Below are 21174 nucleotides of genomic sequence, written 5' to 3'. Positions count from 1 at the left end.
AGGCGCAGAGTCACGTTTAAGCGATGGGTCGAGTATCCGAAACTCCTTCCACTTTGTGACCGTGGCGTGGGATCGGTCTTCGTGCATGTCTCTAAAACCCTACACTGATAAGCACCTTGCACTCTCTCGCGTGTGATCGGGCTCCGCGTATTTCTCTAACACTCTAATCCGTTTAACACGTTGTAGTATCTTGGCGTGGCAAGGTGCAGGAAACGCAAAATCATGCGGCCATTTCCGGCCAATAGGAAGACACCGAGAGGGTCACGAAACGGACGCGACACGGGAGGCAGCCTCTTGGAGGGAAAATGCACGGGGAGTCTTGCGCTGTGTGTCGGAGGGAGAGAACGTACCTGCGCTGTATGAATTAAAAGTGTGGAACCAGACGTCCGACTTGTCATCCCACTGCCTTCTACGAACTTGGCCTTTCCTATTAAGCTTAGCGCTCACGGAATTATTATTAAGAGGTTATTTATTCGATAGTTCACATAATCAAGAATATTATACATTTCGTTTAAAAGCCCTGATTATAGGTTATTCATGCGCGGAATTTGTATCGCTGTGCTCATCAGCGACGCGAGTAGACACTTTTGTACACCCATTTAAATGCGCGGTGGGTCATAAATATCAAAAGGGAGGCTGTAGAACCCTCCTTAGTAATATTCGTGGTCTCTCCATTTCCTCCTCCCTATACTTATGCCACCTTATCGCTTTTCCTCAATTCACGGTCATCCATCACCGTTACATTTTGACAAGGCAACCTCATTGGGCAAGAAATATCACGCCGCTAATATTGATAGTAGTGAGCATTTTGTTTTTTAATTATCACCTTTAGAATATCATTCATGATATTTTGTATGATGTGCCTAAAAGTCTTAATATCTCACAACATTTTCATTGAATTATTGCGCACGGTTGCGCTATACATCACGTCAATTCAGGATGGTCACAAGAAATATGGGATAAAATTTTAGTCGTAATACCGATATAACGAGGGAATCAGAAAACAGTTGCCAAATGGTCTAATAATGGTCAAAAATTATGTTTCAGAAATCATTATAGAAGAATTTAGACAAAAATTTGAAAAGATTGCATGCATGATTTCGTTTCCTCGGTAGAAGATAGCATTATGCCGCATATCAATAATAATTGTAGTTGAACGCAACAGTCTCATGGAATAATCCTGAAGTTGAACTATGCAACTCATTATTAGTAGTAGGAAGCTTTATGCTCGAATTGGGCTCGTATACCCTTTTCATTGTCAATTAATTTTTAATTTATTTTCCTCCCTACCTCAAAATTTTCACCACCACTCCTTGCCTTTACATTTGTGACACAATCATTCTTCGTCTATCAGATGCTGCCCTAAACTTTTAGGTACAGCCCAAAACGTCTCATCCGAGATTTACTGCTCTGAATCTTGAATTCGGTGGTATTTTTTAATCTTGAGCTACAACGCTATCCAACCTCCACGGCATGTGGCCCCACCCGGCGGCAAATCAGGGGAGCGAAATAATTGAATTGGGATTGCGCGCTGTCCTTTTCCATCCATAATTCCCTTCCTCTCAACCTTCTGTCTTCCCTATGAACTCCAAAATTACGCTAACACAAAGTTATTGATTGTTTGTGCCTCTCGGGAGAATCAGAGGAACTGCTCATAGTACCTTTCATCTCCACGTTGAGCTTATATCTTTCCACTTTGTGTCCCTTTGGTGCAGCTGCAGAGGCCGCCGTCATAATTACCTTACTTTAAAAGGAATTTTTCTAAAGGACACGGCATTGATTTCAATAGAGAGATGAGCAACTCTGAGCTCTATTTCCTTTCCATATAACAATCAACCGTTACCTTGACAGTATCTGGTTGACTATGTTATCAATTACGGATAAAGAAAACTTTATTCTACAAAAAAGTTTTTAGTTTTAATATGTCATTGAAGCGTTTCTTTAGTAAAAAAATTTGTTCTTCTATCTGTCTCATATCTAAATTCTATCAATCTTTGTATTATCTGTACAATAGTACGGGAGATATAGTCTATCGAATTATATCTTGAGTTGTCGATCGTTAATAATTAGGCTATACTTTTCTTCCTTAACACCATCTTTTATAGGCATTAGATGTAGACATACCTACCAACGTCTAAAACTAGTATTTTCAAATCTAATGCAGTAAGTATCTGTAAAATTGAAGATGCTCGAGTATTGGTAGATATGACCTCAAAGATGTCGTATTTGGAGGATAATTAGTCAGAAGAGTAGCTTAAATGGAGCTGAGCATAATGGCGTTTAATGGCAAATATTCCGTTTGATCAGAAAGCACAGTTCTTCATGTACATATTACAGTTCAAATTAACCAACAAAGATACGAACAGTAATTGCTACACAAGAAGCGCGGCTGTACTTCCTTGGGAATTATATGCTTTTGTCATGGATAATTTTCCTCAGTGGCAATCGGAATTCTTTCCGTGCCCTCTTTTAAGTTTCCCCAATTCGATTATCTTTAGCTTTCTTCTATTTTCGAGCCATTGAATGAGCACGTACGTTAATCGCCATTAAGTCTCCGTTTAAAGTTTACAATAACTTAATTTAGTGGGAAATATTATTTTACTCAGTGTTTCCAGAAATAATATAGTGTCACCTGAGACTTTCCTCTGGAACGTTTCTTCATTTTTCTTTTCCATTTTTAGAATTGATTAGTTTCGGTAAATATATTAGAAACATAAAGTTAAGGGTGTTATTTTAATTAAGGGTTCCTTGCCTAAGCATATGTTTGCTAAATGAAGTTAATGAACTTTTTGATTTAATTCGAATGCTATCCCATTCACTTGACTTTTCTATCCATAAATGATAGCAATATTAATAGCCAGAACAAAATTTAAACTCCTCATGCCTTTACAATGTAATGAAAGTAATGAAGGGTGTGTCAAGCATATTTTTATGCAATATAATTATTATTTTTACGTTTCTTACGAGGAAAGGACACCACAACTCGAGGTATTCCGCCACGTGCGTAAATACATTGCTTGCTCATTTTTATATCACGTGACAAAGGCTCAACTCACTATTGAGGTCATGCATTTTTTACAATATTTACACTTTATTTACTCGGTGCTCCCTTGTGATCTTGGAAAGAAGCCCGTAAGAACAAGGTCACCATTCATATTTCTGGTTTTCATGACTAGTTTTTGCCACCAAGATCTAATCCCTCTGTTTCCCTACTTGACTTAATTCTGGGAAAGAGAACTATAGTGTTACATGCTGCGCGTGTTCAAAAGAGGCCTGGAAAAGCGTCTAGCAGGAAAGAGAGGGATTGCTGGCAGATGAAGACATTGATGAAAAAGATAAAAAGTACGCCTTTGGGACCATATAAGGATGTGGTAAAAATGCGAATTTGTATGCAAACCTTTCATGTTAATGAGATAATAAAAAGTTTCTTTATCACGTATAATTTTTAAAAGGACGCAGCACTCCCAGTCAACTCGCCTTTCTTCCTAAAATATTGTTTTTTAAAACTTAATCGGTCATCTTGGAATTTATTAAGATGCATGAATGGATTACTTTAAAATATCGGTCTGCATCTCAAAGTTAATTGCTTCATCACCGTATTTTCATGATGATACGCTTTTTTTAATTTCAGGGGTAGGTAAATGATTGAATTAGTATAATATCCATGATGGAAAATTTCAACTTGATGGAACAAGTTTTGAAATGTATCTAATTCGTCACGGAAGGAGACAAGATAGGTTCAGTTGGTATGGAGGAGTGATGCAAAAGCTAGTTCGGATAACAACTTGTTCTCAGTACATCATGGCTGCATGAAATGGGCTGCAGTACCAATTACGACGGCCATCAGTAAACTGTCAGGGTGAAGTTAAGTGTTGTAAGGTATACTCATTTTACTGGAAAACTAAATTAACTCACTTGCCATTTAAAAAATTCCCACTATTGTTTTCCTTTTGCACCTCAACTAAAACAGCTTTTAGACTCTGAGGGAATGGCTTGACTTACGTATTTTTAATAATATCGATAACCAGGCATAGTTTACTAAATTCGAAGTTTTCATTCAACTTGGGTTGTCAACGGGAAATTGTTGTTGTTTCAATGAAACTACATCAATTGTATATATCAGGGGGTGAGAAGCCATAAGGTGCAGTTGATTCATTTTCCTAAACAGATTTAGGTACAGAAATTAGGCAAAGAGAGCAAACGGTATCAACTATATATTTAGAAGTGTATTCAATTTTCTACTCGGTGTGAGTACAGAACAGAGACTTCACTCGTATGCCTTGGCAACTAAGTTTTTATTTACGTCTTTTATCAATTTCTCTAGCTAACTCTCTCAAGAAATAAAATCAATTGTACCCGTTGGTTTCTCATCTCCTCATATAAATCCAATCACATCGGCTCTGTAAGAAATGCAGAGCCGATGTGATTAGATAAGGACATAAGGCTTTTTCCGGGAACTTGAGGCGTTGCTAAAATAAAGATAATTCGAAAGTAATCAAAAGATTAGGATGACGGTAGTCGTAATCCTACTTGCGCGGAAGAATATTGAATGCATAAATTAACATATATGCGGTGAAATTTGATTTAAATCAAATTATGTAAAAATAACCAAAATAAAGACACAATAATAATACAAATATATAATGCATAGAATGAGCATGATGGATCATCCCGCATGTTTTTTTAAAGCTTGGCCACATTGTCATTCGATCAACTCTTTTTCGCAATGCCTTGTGAGTTAAGTATTGACTTGAGAATAGAGAGAGATGAATGGCAAAGCTGTGAGGTGCATTCTTGCAATTCAATCCGGTCTAAAATAAAAATAAAAAATTCCTTGAAACCTCTTTCAGTAACGGAATTAAATTGTCCTATTATGATAGGTACCTCTAAGTGATGCCGATGGATAGTCATTTATTATTTATTTTTCTAAAAATAGATTATTACAATAGGTAGTTTACTTCAACACAGTAAGTTGAACTTCAAAAGAATACATATTTTACGTGGTTTCTCAGTGGACTGAAGCTTCATGGATGACTGAGCGCTACTCTCCGTCGATCGCTTCACTACTATCTCCCTCCGACATCTACGGCCAATTACGCTGCATGCGTTGAAATCAATCAATAGATCAATCCACGCTCTCCCTTACAACATTATTTCCATTCAAATCGAAGTGCGTAGTTCATAAAAGTCGACAGGAAATAAATCAAGAATCAGTGAAAAAGCGTAACTATGATGCATATTTCGCCACTGAAATAATATATTGCCTCGCAATGGCTCTTCTTTTCCATAAACATGCATCAAGCTTCTTCAATGAAACTGAGAAGGTAGTTCTGAATCAACAAATTCTGATTCCTTGCCTCCAGTTGTGAATGCTTGAGGTGTGAGCATTATTGATTATTATTCCCGAGCTGTTGATATTTTATTTCCTGGGATTGAAGTGGTAGTAGTATTTTTTTCAATAGTGCATTTTAGTACAAGTTGCATAATATAGCTTTCAATGAAAATATCATTTAATGAGTGTAATAAATAAGCATTTTATTTTCACAAAATTATTGAAATATTATCACCTAGCATGAATTGAAAGAGTATTCCGCCATGAGACCAATTTTGCCGATCTCACAATGGTTTTAATTCTGTGTTTCACCAATTTATATCATAATGGATAGCCTTGAAGCATATCTTAGTGGCATATAAGCAATACTCTAATGCAGAACCATGAGGAATCCACACAAAAAAACCATTTTCAGCAATAGCACTTTTTCTTATTACTCGGGCTGTAATAGCGTCTCAAAGATAGGGAAAAAATCTATTACGTTTTCATAAGAGTTGTATCCTAGTCAAATAACCTCCAAGCTTTTTTTCCTCAGGACTTGCTAATGCGTGGCAGAGTAGTACTATTCGGTACAAAGAATTGTAGTGGCAGCGGAGAGTGGTGGGACTGTTATTGATACTTGACATGACATGACGCCTTTTTGTAACTGTGTTAGCAGTTATGTTCACGATGTTCAGCAATAGCTGGTAATCAGTCTTTGGTTCTTTGTTTATATGGCGGTTATGTTTTTATTTGGTTATCGTGTTATTGCGGAGGGTGGGTGAGTGCTTTTCTCGGTCTGTGATGTTTAAAGTGGGGGTTTTCTTCATATGTCCAGATTGGTGTGATGAGCGTGTTTTTTGTTTTGTGTAGGGAGTCGTTAAAGGCTTTTGCAGTGTCGTGAAGGAATTGTTGAATTGTTTTAATTTTTAGATTTTGGTGTAAATAGTTGTTGCGGACGTACCAGGGTGCGTCCGTAATTTTTCTTAAAGCCCGGTTTTGGAGGACTGCTAGCTTCCTTATATGAACCTGTGCAATTGAGCCCCAGGCAGGGTAACCATATGTTAGCAATGGTCTTATCATACAAGTGTATAGTACTTTTTTCGTATGTAGAGCGAGGTGCGGGCTTTTGAGTAGGGGATGAATTGCTGCAGCGGCGCCGTTAGCTTTTTTGATTGCTGCCATTGTGTTCGCGTGCCAGGTCAATCGTTCATCAAGGGTAACTCCCAGGAATTTAACTGTTGGGCTGCGCGTGATGTTGGTGCTGCCATAGGAAATTGTTTTGGAGAGAGTTCTCTTCTTTTTCCTTGCAAATTGAATGATGTGGCTTTTCCTAGGGTTGATTTGCAGCCTCCATTTATGCATCCAGTCTTCTACGTCGTCTAGATGGTTCTGGACGTGTTCAGCGGCAGTGTCTGGTTTGAAGGATTTAGAAATTATGGCAAGGTCGTCGGCGTACAGGTACATTTCGGTATTCGGATGAGATGGAAGGTCGTTGATGTAGATGTTGAACAGAGTGGGGGACAGTACGGAGCCTTGAGGTACGCCAGAAGAAATAGGGTGCAGTACAGATCGGGAAGTATTAACTATGGAGAAGAAGGTTCGGTCGGAGAGGTAAGATTGGATGAACTTCGTGAGGTATGCTGAGATAGGTGAAAGGTTGAGTTTGGTGATTAATCCTTCGTGCCAGACTCGATCAAAAGCTTTTGATTGGTCTAAGAATACGCCAACCACGTATTTATTGATATTGAAGTTAAATTGAATGCTTTCCACCAGCCTAGTGATTTGATGTGTGGTTGCGTGTGCAGAGCGGAATCCTGCTTGTTCATTCCGAATAAATTTATTATCGGTGATTTCAGGAAGGAGCCGATTGAGGATGGTTTTCTCTAAAATTTTTCCAAATCCTGATAGCAAGCTGATCGGTCGGAAGTTGTCCGGGTCTGTTGGGGATTTTCCAGGCTTTGGTAGGTGGATCACTTTAGCAGACTTCCAAGGTCTTGGGAAGTAATTGAATTTATAGCACGTATTGAGGAGATGGCGGAGGAACAGACGGAAGTTTGAAGTTAAATTTTTAATTAGAGCATTCGTGAAATTGTCTGGTCCAGGCGCTTTCTTCTTTGGAAGTTGATGAATGATATCTGCTAATTCGTCAGGAGAGACAGGTGGAAATGGTGGGCTGGTGCAGAATCGGATCGAGTTGAATGAGATCTTGCATTCATCCGCAGCGTCAGAGTCACTCGCGTCCTGAAAAGTTTTCGCCAGTTGTTCGGCAAATTTTTCCGCTTTTTCGGAATCGGTCACTGCCAATTCACGGCCGAAGTCTACAGGAGGAGTTTGAGTTTTCTTATTCTTCAAGCTTCGTGCAAGCTGCCAAACTGTGTTGTCCTTGAGGCTGAGTGATTTAATTTTATCGTCCCAAGTCTTTTGGCGGTGTGCTCTGATTGCTGACGTCACTCGATTTCGGAGAGCTTTGAATAAGTTGCGAATGATAGGGTTGTTGGATCGGCGCCAGCATAGTAAGGCATTGTTTCTTCTTTTAATTAACAGAAGTATGGCAGGAGGGCGTGATAAGTCAGCTTGCGGTCTGGGTTTTGGGATGAAGGAAGCTTCTTCGGTGCAGTGGTTTAAGGCAGTAGTTAGGAGAGACACGTGTTCCTCTATTTCTTCCGTTGACGTGCTGGTTCTCGGATCGGGTAGAAGTATTGATGATGCTGAGGTAGTGAATTTATCCCAGTTAATGACAGGTGGAGGGATAGTTGTGGGATGAGCTAGTGGTAAGGTAAGCAGTATTGGGAGGTGGTCAGAGGACATTTGTGGAAGGGTAGTGGGTAAGAGGAACGGAGATAACTTGTGGGTGAGGAATAAGTCTAGAATATCTGGTCGACGGTTGAGGTTAGTCGTGATATGGGTAGGGTTTGTTGGAGTCAGAACAGTGAAGGGAAAGGTGAGTTCGGCATGATGGAGATCTCTGCCTTTAGGGTTGGTCGATTTGCAACCCCAAGCAATATGTTTGGAGTTTAGGTCACCTCCAATGACGGTAGTGTGTTGGAGCAGGAGTTGTAATGCATCGAGATCTTTCTTCTTAATTTTGTGGAATTTGGGTGGCAGATACGCACTCCATACATGAAGTTCACCGTTCGCTGTCTTGAACTTTGATCCAACAAGTTCTAAAGCCTCAGTTCTTGGAGCCTTAAGTGGGGTTTCGAGCAGCGATTTCTTGAACAGGAGCATTACTCCTCCGCCCCTTCCGTTAGACCTTTCCTTTCGTCTGACTAGGTAATTTGGCACATTACAGTGTTCGCCTGGTTTCAGCCATGTTTCTTGAATAAGTGCAATGTCCGGTTTGAATTCCTGGAGTAGGTGAAAAAGCTCGCCCTTTTTTGATATTAAACTGCCAGCATTCCATGACAGTATATTGAGTTGAGTGAGTGTTTTAGTGTTACAGGCCATTGATAAGGACCATGGCGCCAGCAATTACTTCCTCTATGAGGACGTCCAATCGGCTTTTCCCCTCCTGGGGATTGATTATTTTCCTAATGAGGCCTGAGAGCCAGGATTTTAGGTGACTCTTCCAGGAGTCATCTGAATGTGGTGGAGCCGGCATTGGTAGACTAGGTCTCGGCTGAGTTTCCTGCGGTCGAATCGATCGTGGCGGCAGTGGTTGACGATTTTGATTGCTGGTAGAAGGCAGAGGGCGTGGTTGAATTGTTGGAGCTGGTGTCGGTGGAGTTGCAGGCTGTTCTGCAGAAGCGGTGGCGCGACTGGAAGATGGTCGGTTAGTCCAGGCGTTAGTTGTAGGAGGCGGTGGGAAATGGTTGGCGTCACGCGGTGGAGGTTCAGCAGTCTCAGCCATTGGGGTATTTTTTAATTTGAGCATCTGCGCAAGTTCCTTGTATTTGGGACAGCCGCGGTACGTTGCGATGTGCGCACCTCCGCAGTTAGCGCATTTCCCTGGCTCATCCCTAGGTTTGGCGCAGTCCGTGAATCGGTGTTTACCGGCGCATTTGAAGCAGCGTGCCTCCAGGTTGCACGCCTTGTACGTGTGGCCAAAAGCTTGACATCGTCGGCATTGAATGGGTCCCTGAGCTGGGCGGTACGGGATGACTTTAGCACTGAGGCCAAGCATGCTGTTGATTTTTTTAAGCGCCTCTTTTTGGTCCGGTCGATCCAGTCTAATCTGAAACATTGGGAGCGGTCTCAACGGTATTTGGGGAAGTTTAGCTTCCGGATCGAGTTGTCGCAGTTGGCTTCGAGCCTTGTTTTCTTCGGGAGACAGGCGGGAAGAATGTAACTGATGAATGTGTTCCGTGTGAACACCTTTTGATTGGAGTTCGTGTTTAATAAGTTCTGGCGGTGAGTCTACTGGAATACCTTTTATAACAAAATGTTGCTTTTTGTCTTCTTTCAGCTGGTAGCTGTAATGAGGAATATTGTTAGCAGCTAGCGCCTTTGTGGTTGCACGGAAATCCGCGATTATTTGACATTTAATCATGATGTCTTTGCTTCTGAGGGAAGCGATGGGGGGGAACTGGCATACAGCTTTTATAAGCCGACATTTGGTTGTCCACTTGGTTGTGTCCGTGATAAATATCGGAGGAATCTTCGATTGGCCTTCTGCATTGTTGTCCTCCGCAGGTAGTTCCTCATCCATTTCCTCTTCTTCGTCGTCAGGAGCAATGGACGCGAACGGGTTGACGTCGGCAATGGGAGGTGGCTGGTCAGTCGGCGGTGTCCTAGGGCGTTCGATTGGCGAACTCGGTTTTCGTTTTTTGTAACTGGACTGCACCGGAACGAAGGCACCGGGCGCTGGGGGCAAAGCATTGGCGGCTGCAGCCTGCTTGAGGAAGAAGTCCTGCAGTTCTGCAGCTCTTTCGCTAATCAGAGCAAGAAATCGGGGATCTTTGTCAATCGGTTCTGATGGACCTGAAGCAGTTTCAGGTGATAATGGAGAATCAAAAGATTCGAGGGAGCTGCGGTCGTCTTCCATTTTGACGAGAGTATTGTTGTTGGTGAGTGTTATTGCATGGAACCCTAGCGTGGGGACCCGGCGGGTCCCCCAAGACGTGCAATGAGGTTTCCCTCTGCCTTGGGGTTGCCAACCGAGAACGACCGGGGAGTAATAGCGGTCAGAGCGCCACCTGGGGATTGCACCCGCCTCCCCCCAGATGCCTCTGCCGAGTGTGTTTACCTAAAGTGATGTGTAATGAGTGTGGGTAGGCCTCCGCAAGAGGCCAAAGTTGTTAGTGTGCAAATGGCGTTGAAAACTACGTATAAATGTAAAAAAGGTCCTTAAGAGGGCCAATGTGGTTAAAGATGCTGTGTTATTACCTCAATGCAGCCTCAGAGGGCTGAGTCCGTGAGGGCGCTCAGCTTCTCTGGTCCACCGGATGCCGTCCCGATGACTTCCGGTCAAATTTGAAATTTGACCAAAAAGGTCCTTATAGTGGCCGCAGCGGCCTCGGAGGCCTTCCTCCTTGAGGGCGCTGTGCTTGTGGTGGTGCAGGGATGTCCTGGCGTGGTTCTTGGCGTTCTTGAAAATTTTCGGGAAAATGGTCCTCTTAAGGACCTATGAGGCCTTTTCAGGCTGCAGACCAGATGATGGCCGGAAACGGGGAGTCCGTTCCGTAGTACCGCTGGGGGTGGCCGGAAGACGCGGGCGTGCGTCCTCGACAGCCGGGGAGTTGGCGCCGGTTGGCGTTGAAGTCGCTCGCAGGCGGCTCCGATGGCGACGCGGGGCGTCCAAGGCGTACTGCAGGTTCACGAGAAGATGTCCTGGTAGCTGTCCAAGCTGGTGGCAGTGGTAAGCATTGGAGTCATTCCACGATATCGTTATTGATACTTAAAATAGCGCTTATCTGAGTACGAAAACAGTGCCTAATTATTCCTTCTCTCAATTTTCATCGCTTGCCTTGATTGAAATTCATCGCCAGTTGAGTTAAAAATGAGGTGATATGTTATGGGTGTGTCCAATGTGCTTCCGTGGGTGCGACAGTTCTCAGAAGTTATAGTCTGTATACCGTAGGGTCCGTACCGTAGGGTAGCGCACGGGCCCGCCAGCTACCTGAGTTGGTCCGCGAGCCGCCAGCGCTTTGGGGAGAAGAGGGCCGACCATAAAAACTGTATGGGACCGACTCAGGTAGCTGACGCACGGGCCCGCCACCTACCTGAGTCGGTCCGCGAGCGACGGGGGGAGGGAAGGACCGGGCATAAAAACTATGGGACCGACTAAGGTAGCCGGCGCGGCGGTCCCGTGCGCCACCCCATGTTAGACAGACTATAGAACTTTGAATGTCTACACATAGTTTATATCTTAGTAGCTCACTTAACCCGTAATCCAATCCATGAATACAATATCCTTAGTAAGTGACATAAAGGTCGTAGTAGCCAAGTTAGTCGCCCCACTAGCGTGCTTTCGCAGAAATCTATGAATACGGCCGTTAGCGAATATGTTATTTTCTACCCAGATGCTTTTTATCCGTCAATTAATTACCATTTTTGATTACTGTTTCTAAGGAATGTAAAACATTTTGCCCTAATTTTGGCGGTTTCATTGTTCAAAGCTTTACACAAATTGGCATTAATGCATACAATAATAGGGCTTTAAAATTTAAAATTTTCTGACTCGAAGCGATTAATTTGAGCTTGGTGCAAATAAAATGGAGAGCAGCTGCATTGGGAGCTTTAGAGGGCATACTACAACTATTACGCCACAATAGCCTTGAAACAGGGAATCATTCTGCTATACTCTGTTCATTTTATCTTTGCGCTATTCAGCTAATACAGCTATTCTTGATTCATTAGGCTACGCTAGGCAACACTGCATGCGACTCCGTGGCGCGGAAAATTTGTAAAACTATCAAACAAAAGGAATTGATTCATCAAAATGCATCGAAATTTTCACCGGATTATGGATGAATCGTTGTAAATCCATGACAGATATATCTTATGATCAATGTACACAAAATACTATGCTATACCATTGAGAAAGGGGAGATTAATGCGTCCATAAAATTGAAGTAATTGCATGGTTGAAATGCAGTAATTCTTGTAAAAATGGCCGTGTATTCATTGATGTGCTTATTTTTTGACTACGGATATTTAGTTTCATTGGTGTACGCGTGATGAGTATGAAAAAAAATCAATTAGCAACGTCAGTATTACACACATTCATACTCGAAAAGCAGAAAGTACACCTCAAACTCGGAGTAGGTCCGAAAAATTATAAAATTTTTACAATTGAGAAAAGAATCATTAAGGAAATAAGATCAAGGCAAATGTGTAAATGATACACATTTATTACGTTACAAAACCTACGAGTGAGGAATATGTAACGTATGTTTGCAACTCCTAAAAGGTTATGGCTAAGGAGACACCACAATCTGCCTCGCCACATTTAAAATTTTCAAATATTGACGGCGTAGAATTGCGAAAACATAGGGCATTTAGTTTACTAGAGGTGTTTAATATAAAATTAATGCATCATTAACATAACTTGTTGTACTTGTGAACTGCTGATTATATCACAAATAGCACTACAACGCACATAACATTTCACAAGCTGCATTTATGATATTTATAATCATTATATTCCGAATCAACCGATTCAATGAAAAACTTGGCTCCCATTTAATTTAAATCACTATAACGCAACACTAATAAGGTATGATAATCGGTTTTCCAATCACTTGCGCACGGTAAAAGAATTTACACGCCTTGAAGTTCGAAAGGATTCTTAATATCTCACTTACCACACATCACGATTTAAAATCGGTTTATGCTATTTCACATTACCAATATGGAGACAATGAAATGAATAGGCTGAAAGAAATTGCTAAACCAATTATTGTAGCATCAACAAACTTCGAATCTCACGATCACTCATACCGTAAGCAAAAAAAACAACATCGCAACGAAATGCGTGAAATGTAAACACTGGAGAAAGCTCATGATGAAGTGGCACTATACGTAATAGAACCAAAGAGAACTTATAAGCGTTCAAACGAGTGAAAATCAATTCGCGTTCGATGCATCCTTATAATAGAGAAACTACTTCAAGTATGAAACGCATTCCCTTCGTACCACTGGGGTACCTTTGATCGAAATGTACACGGTGTATTAAACCAGTATGAAATATTTTTGTCGAAGCTCATACGCTCACATATCACTTCACTTTTCGCTTCACTCTCTACTTCATCGTCTATATTTGCAATCGATTCGCCTAGGGGTACACTAAAGGCAAACTTTGTGCTCACTTACACCAGAGGCACAATGAAAGTTCACAGCACGTAGTAGTTTCCTTTTAGCAATACAAAACTTTCAATTCCTGTCAACAATTACACTACATACGGTGCCTGCCTTGTTTAAAGAATGGATATTCGTATTCCATTCGGTACAAATGCGTAAAATAACTATCAGAGTACAAAAATAGAACCGGAGTTCAATCATTCACAATAGTCCACCATATTTAGTAGTTCCCTTAACACTATAACCGCGGACGGGCCTTGTAGCCCTTAGCAACGATCGATGAATATCGTTGTGGTAGTATGCTACTACTCAGAACGCTACTTAGGCGTTCGTAGCTTACTAAGGAAACTATAAAATACGATCGTTTGAGTTTATAATACGAGGGTGGTTTGATAGGTCCATGAATTTTCGTAGAAAATTTATTTTTTTCGAAAAAAGTGTTTTATTTCTCTTCATCGTCTCCTTTTAGCTCGATATATTTAACCCCAAGTTCTTCCAATTTTTATTCCTTCTGATGACGAGCTTTTATCAAGGCCCTCAAAATAAGCGTTTGTTTCAGTGACAACCTCTTGGTTCGACCAAATCTCTCACCGGCCAGCCTTTTCTTCACATTCGGGAACGACAAGTAGTCGCAGGGGATCTAACTCTAGAAAACATGGTGGATTGGTTTGTATTTCGTAGCCTATTTTATGGATTTTTGTCAGGGCAACTGCACACGTCCTCACCCGTGCATTGTAATTATAGAACAGAACTTATGTTCGTATTCAAAAGCGATTTTTCTTCCTAAAAATCTATATCGGAAATTCCCAAAACTGGAGTAATGCCATATTCATAGTTATTACGCGGTAAATGCAAAACATTCGCGCATTTATCAAAATACACTCGTAATAACGCCAAAAGCGTCTTGACCTTGAAAATATGATAAGGTAGTGAAATCCCTGCTGGTTTAAATGGTGTTTTAGTATTGTGTGCTGTTTGTACGTGGTTTATATTTAAAAAATCCACAATTTAATGACAAATTAATTTTAGTCAATTTACCATGATATGTTGCCACGAAATTTATTGGTTCTTTCCAATGTCCTAGATCTCCGAAATCAAGCGAAAAATATAGAATAATACATCTATTTTTGTCAAAAGAAAGGCAAAGTCATCATTTACCACAAAATTTCTCTTTATACCATTTGAAAATTGGTAGAATATTTTAGGCTAATGGCAATTTGAAAGATATTGCATGCTATTAAAAAGTTTGAAGACAGCAAAGCAATTACAATAGTTCCCTTCGTAATACCAATAGCTAGAGTGATTTGAGTAAAACAACTAAGGAAGAGGGTTTAATAAGATGACTTTACCATTAAATACTCTTTCAATGACTCAGTAAATCCACATTTATGTGACCTCAAAAGTAAAAGGGTGTCAAATTTCTTTTTACAGACGAATTTATGCACAAAGTGGAAATTCCCCTCCAAATGATAATTGGGTGCCTGCAGTACCATTAGCCCATTACTACCTTCATAAACTGTATTTTCACAATTATATCTAGTTGGGACCAAAAATATATCAGCCTCGTTCCTGTACTCCTAATTACAAAAAAAAATAAGTACGTATCTTAGTAGTGGAATTCATCTAAGTTATGTTTGATTGTGGAAAGTGCCCAATAATGAGTGTGCTTGTGAGTGAGATGTTAAAAGATAAAGAAAAGAATAAAAATGAAAAACCGATTGAAGAAGATTTTTAGCTTCATTGATGGAAGGAATTGTATGAAATATTCCATGAGTCATCAATTACTATTTTTATATTGATTACTCGCAATGCACTATTTACGACTAACAAAAAAATAAAATTTCAGGTTGCCATTAAATTAGGGCATGCAGACACTGTAAGGCTTACAGCAATTTCTAAATTCATTGCATTACATTTAAATTACAAGCTTTGGTTTTTATTCAAAACAAAAAAGAGGAATGAAATAAAAAAAAGCGAAAGCAATGACAGGTGCCGGGTTCCTAAGCATGATCTTAGGAATTGGGGCTCTAGTTTTAAAAGACCAAACTCATTATTTAACTTGGAAGTATGCAAGGGGTTGTTTCTTTTATGCATACTCAGAACATATCTATGCATCTATGATAGTCTTTGATTCTAGACTAGGAGTTAGCAAATATGATGTTTTGAAACAGATTGCTCACAAAAAGTATGATATTAAAAGATAATAGTGGGTTAGGCTTGGTGGTTTTCAATATTAAGTTATATTTATTCACATTATTTCCAGAATTAGAATTGTCTTTAGGTATATATGGAATAGTTTATTTGAATATTGAATTTCACATTTTGATTTTATATTTTCATTGCAAAAGAAATGAATTCTTTCTCTAAAATGCATTCTCAACCAGTGGCGGCTTGCCCATAAGGACTCTCGGACGCCGCCCCTCCCAAATATTTGAAAAAGAAAAAAAAATAAATATCCATGAATTTATAATTATATATCTAATTAATCAAAGTGTTTTTTCAGTCACATACATCGAAAGTGTTGGAAAAACACGAAAAGGAATAGCGCGAGAAGTTCGTATTTGTAGCCGTGGGGCGCTGGCCAGAACGTCCCAATCCATCCCCATGCAGTTATATGGAGAGTGGTAGTGGTGGGGGCCGCTGGTGCTATGACGCGTCTAACGTTGTGTCTTATGGAACTCTTGGGACGTCGTCCGAAAATGCGCAGAGTGACGTGTGAGTTGACATCGCTGCGCAGGCCGGCGGGCGTACAATCTGGCGTCTACTTGGTGCTGCCACAGAAAAGGGACGTACGGAATCAGAATGGTCACTGCACTGGGTGTAGTTATGCGATTTTAATTTTTAATTACTGGTAGGTATTGCTACAGAAAATAAATTATCCCATTATGCATGCGTTTTTTTGGTGTTTGGATTCCGGAACACATAAAATCAACCAGTTAAAGGCCGTATTGATGTAGGAAAACTATTCCCGAGTATTTGCCACAGTTCTATTATGATTACGAATTTCAAGAACCTTGGGGAAACTAATATTATAATGTTTAGGCCTGAACAATGTATTCATATCTTCCCGATGTTTAGAAATGCGGTACCTATTTTTCAGATAAATTTATCAAAAGACCTGCAGTATTAGGAAAATCAGTTAACATTCCCCACTGATTTATAATTTAATAAATAGGTGCGTGCGTGATAGGGTGAAGGATTAAACATGATTTAACCCGTAAAACGTGACTTTAAATGGAGTTATTCAATGAATGTCAAGACGTTCCGCGTACAATGCACCTTTTGTGTGTATGGCCATCATTTTTCTAGCCATCCTTGTTCTATTAGTTCATGTTCACCTAATTCCTCAGCGGTAGAGCGGTAGCTGTCTGACGGAAAATGTCCACTTGGGTCTGATTTAAGTGGCTTCGAAGAGTTCATATCAGTGCGGAGATCCTTACAGCTCCTATCTGTGGTTCAGAGTCGTCTTCTTTTACGATCTAGAATTTATATTCTATTATATCATGGCAATTATTTCGAAGACATGGTTATTCCAAGTGCGAACCGTTGGCGTTTCGTGTGTTTACCACATATGAATCTTAGACTCAAGGAGATGGTCCGTGACGTCTGCTTGAATGCCTTTGCTGACCTTAAATTCGTCCCTCAGCTGAATCAGCATTAGTGGACCACGACTTCTATCTCCCTTGAGTCTTCCTTATAGTAACGGCAAGACTCTCGGAAAGAACGGAGTGAAATGAGTTCAGACATCATTTTTGAGGAGTTAACTGTGCTTAATTGCCGATTAAGAAGTTTCTTAGTGCTGTGTGTACATTCAAGAAGACAATTTTGAATTAAGCAACAGTGCTCGTTTTTGTTATAGGGAAATATAGAGAAAAAATTGTCCCCAAATCTATGTCCAGGCACCTTGTTCTTTTTGGTCGTATTTTTCGTCGGCTCATTTTGTGTCGTCCCTTGTTTATTTATAGACTAGTGCCCTTACCATGTGTTCAATCGGAAAGAAATTTTTGTCCGGCGCTGATTTCAACGAACGTGTAATTGATCACTTCGCTGGACAAAAGGAAAGAAGGATGGACTTCTACAATATAACTAAAGGCATGTGAGTATTTCAGATTTTGTTAAAAATGTGTGAGAAATGTTTAATTATTGATTTTAAATCATACTGTATTCAAGAAGCAACGCGTACACCGCAATCAAAGTTTACATCTGCAATAGCAAAGCGCGCGCATACTAGTAGTGTTTGTTACCTAGTGGAAGTCAGTGACACTCCCCTCCCTCCTCAGGTGTTACAAGTGTTATTGCTACCTAAATCTTTGCAAATGTTGAATAGATTTGACAAATAACGCATTATGATTGCAAAATGAACAACATAAGTGTATTGCGGGCTTATCCGCACGAAGAATTTAGGCGCTAAAACCTAAAGTTACGTATTTTCGTTTGTATTTGCAAAATATCGCAGCAAATATATTTTTATTATTCAAGATCATTGATTAGTATAATCAAGAGTCCGGACTAAGCCGATCCGTATGACCGAGAGTCTACTGCATTTAGTATTTATTAATCAAGCTTTATTAGGAAAACAAGGTATTTTTGTTGAAATAAACGGAACATATGGCATCATAAAATATTATTCCTAGATTGCCGTAAAAACTTAATAAAATACACGAAATATTAAAAAACTATGACCCCCGGTGGAGTGCGCCCCCCCAGCATTTGACTCACGAGCCGCCACTGTTCTCAACATTCTCCTCTCATTCATGGGGTCCTCTGAGAAAGGTGAGTCGGGGAACATATAATGCACAGCGGTTGCCTGAACTGACAGCTGGAAGTAATTCACGTCGCGAAAATCCTCATTAAGCTTTTTCATTCCGTTACTTTCAGTTAAAACTTAACTGGCTATATTTTATAAATGGTATAGTTGAAATTACTTTTAATTTCAGGAATACCTCCATTACTCTTCCACCCTGTAAAACCACTTGAAGGCAGCGGTGTCGCCGGTTAAGGAGAAGTTCTGCAGCTGCTAGTCGCCCGCTTCAATGTAGACAGATTACACCACCGCCACTCAAATTACAGGTAAAAGAGAGGAAGGTGGGACTTCAAAAAGGGAGTTTTTTCCTCGCCTTACTATTTCTGTACTGATCCAGCTTTAATTTTTTTCTTCTCCAAATTAGACTTAAATGCGTCATAATATTTCGATGTTTTTGAATTGTAGCCCAGTAATTTTCTGAAATAATTGTTGCGGTATAGGCCCTGCGAAATTTTTTCAGAAAAATACTACGTGTACTCATGTAACCTTTTTTTGGCGCATCAGTAATGAGTGCAAGAAGTAATAGCAGACTTGAGCCGTCTCGTCCATTTTCCCATTGGAACTATGCTGACTGAAGTTACGCAAGAAAGTATTAGCCTCTTTATTCTTTTGGAAGCATAAATGGCTGTTGCATTAATATACCCTTGTTTTTTTAAATTGGCCAAACTTTCTTTTGAATTTTTCGTACCATAAATCAGGTACCGGAAAAATACCGGTGACCTACTACTTGTATTTTTTTATGTTTTCCGTAGGAATCGATTTTTATCATTTGCTGTTGTAAAATCTCTGGACGTCTGTTCAAATACATGTTAAAGATCATAAGCTTTTTAACGTGATACCGAAGAACTGCGTAGGCTCACGAGACAAATTGTTTCGGAAAAAATCCACAAAGATTCATGAGAATGTATGCAAAATTAACCACAATGTAAAAACAAAAGTAAGGTTTGCCGGCGGATAAAATTCTTTCATTTATTAGTTCCAAGAGGATATCTATGTCTAATTGAGTATAGGAGATTCGTTGGAAGCTCACGATTTAGGAAAGTGGTTATAGTTCAACCCAATCAAGCTCCAATTCGCGAAGCAATAACCTTCTCCAGGACTTTCAAAGGATTACAAATAATAAAAGTGCTCTTACTCAATCGTTAAACAAAACTCAGCAGTGGGAAAATTCTTAATTGACCGCTTATTGTCCTCAAGAGCAGTTAATGTTGTTCGTTGAAGATGCTAGCCCAGTACACCATAAGTTTGACTTCTACGCTACCCTAAGGCTATTAATTTCAACCGCCCAAGAACTTGGAAGCCCTCCAAAATGACGACCAAGTAGCCGCATTTGACCGGGATTTGACCTAGAGACATTCGTTCGCGGGCGGCCGGGAAGTAGATGGCATGCGACGCTCTCTTTCCAAGGCGCAGGAGAAGCGGAGGGACCGAGTTCGCTCGTGGGGAAGGTCGGAACGTAGGGGAAAGAAATGTGCAATAATAGAGGATTACATAGAAAATAAGGGGGCCGTGGGTAAAGCCAAAGGCGCGAGGAAGACAAGGTTGTGGCTGGGAGGAACAGGGCGAGTACGAGATTGTGGACGTGAGGCCTTTGTGACGGCAGGGATGGAGGCGAAAGTGGATTACGGTGTTAAGGAGTGAGGGCGCCGCCAAAGGGTACAACGATAGGAAAGAAACGTTCCTACTCCATTTTTTTATGTGCTCTACATATGACTGAAAGGTACATGAATATGCGACCTATCTTATTTTATGGCGTTTTACCCTCCTGTTTAAAACTTAACGTTAATCACATCCTATGGACTGAACTACAATCTTTGAGGTTTGCATAATTTGGTACAGAAACTTTCCCATATTTTTCAAATCGTAACATTTTAAAATATAAAGTTATTATTTCCTGGTGACTCGTTTCCGTGGAGACCCATCCTGATTTATTCAAGTTTAATCCGTTGTATACCAACTTCGGAAAACAGAATGTATACACCTACTCCAGTTTATGTTTCTCTATTTGAACGATTCTTGAATTCTTATACTTCGTACTAATACAGTATTTTTCTTGGCACATAAGGCGCTGAATACAAAATTACCCATTACCGAAACTTTATGTAACAGAGAGGTAATATTCAATTTATTTTATAATCTAAGTGGTGAGGATCTAACAGCCGCAGAGGGAAATTTGTAACACCGCTGAATATACGATCACGCAATATTGCCTTTAGCCAATTCAGTCTTGGTAACAAGAACCAGAAAATGAAACTTGTTTCCATTTACTTTGGGAGAAGAACAGACAGTTGTTGACCGACAAAACTTTGGGAGAAGAACAGACTGGTGTTGACCGAAAAAACAATTTTAAGATTGCGATGAGTCAACTAACCTGCCGGCAGCCCTTTCGCCTTTAAAATTGAAATCGGGACGTTGGATTTATGGCGCATGGAGCATGCGTTACAAGGATACGAGGCAGTGAGGAAGGTGGGTTGACTAGTGGGGCAGCATTTCCTGGTTCGGCGCCGAAAAAGAGAATAGAATGAAGCGGAGGAACAAAGGACGAACAGCGAGCATTGCGTTTGCATGGGGATCCGAAAAGAGAACTAGACCGCCCGAGGGCGGAAGCGATGGAGTTTCCGAGTGCCTGTCTCCCAACCGAGGTCAGTCACACCACTTCTCTCTTTGCGTTTCACAAAATGTCTCTCTCGATCCATGTTGAGTAAATATATACCTTTATAATGATGTTTGGAGCTTATGAGAGAAATTCAACATTCATCAAAGGAGTTATTTAATTTTTCTGTAATGTCTCTTTTGAGGTTTAATTGTGCTAAAA

The 21174-nt window shown here is 40.4% G+C and overlaps 1 long non-coding RNA gene across 3 annotated transcripts in view; it reads left to right on the top strand.

Moving 5' to 3' along the window:
- LOC124153729 overlaps positions 1 to 21174 on the top strand; it is an 88762-nt gene that overhangs the window by 12627 nt on the left and 54961 nt on the right. The window contains exon 2 of one of the 3 annotated variants that reach the window (XR_006863745.1): positions 18493 to 18625. The exons of the other annotated variants lie outside the window; for them this stretch is intronic. This is a non-coding gene — a long non-coding RNA (uncharacterized LOC124153729). The remainder of the gene's footprint in view (positions 1 to 18492; positions 18626 to 21174) is intronic. 3 annotated transcript variants of the gene reach the window in all.

This window comes from Ischnura elegans, chromosome 2, assembly GCF_921293095.1.
Source record: "Ischnura elegans chromosome 2, ioIscEleg1.1, whole genome shotgun sequence".
Taxonomy (NCBI): Eukaryota; Metazoa; Arthropoda; class Insecta; order Odonata; family Coenagrionidae; genus Ischnura; species Ischnura elegans.
The sequence above is the reverse complement of the archived record's forward strand: the minus strand, read 5'-3'. Positions and strand labels throughout refer to the sequence as shown.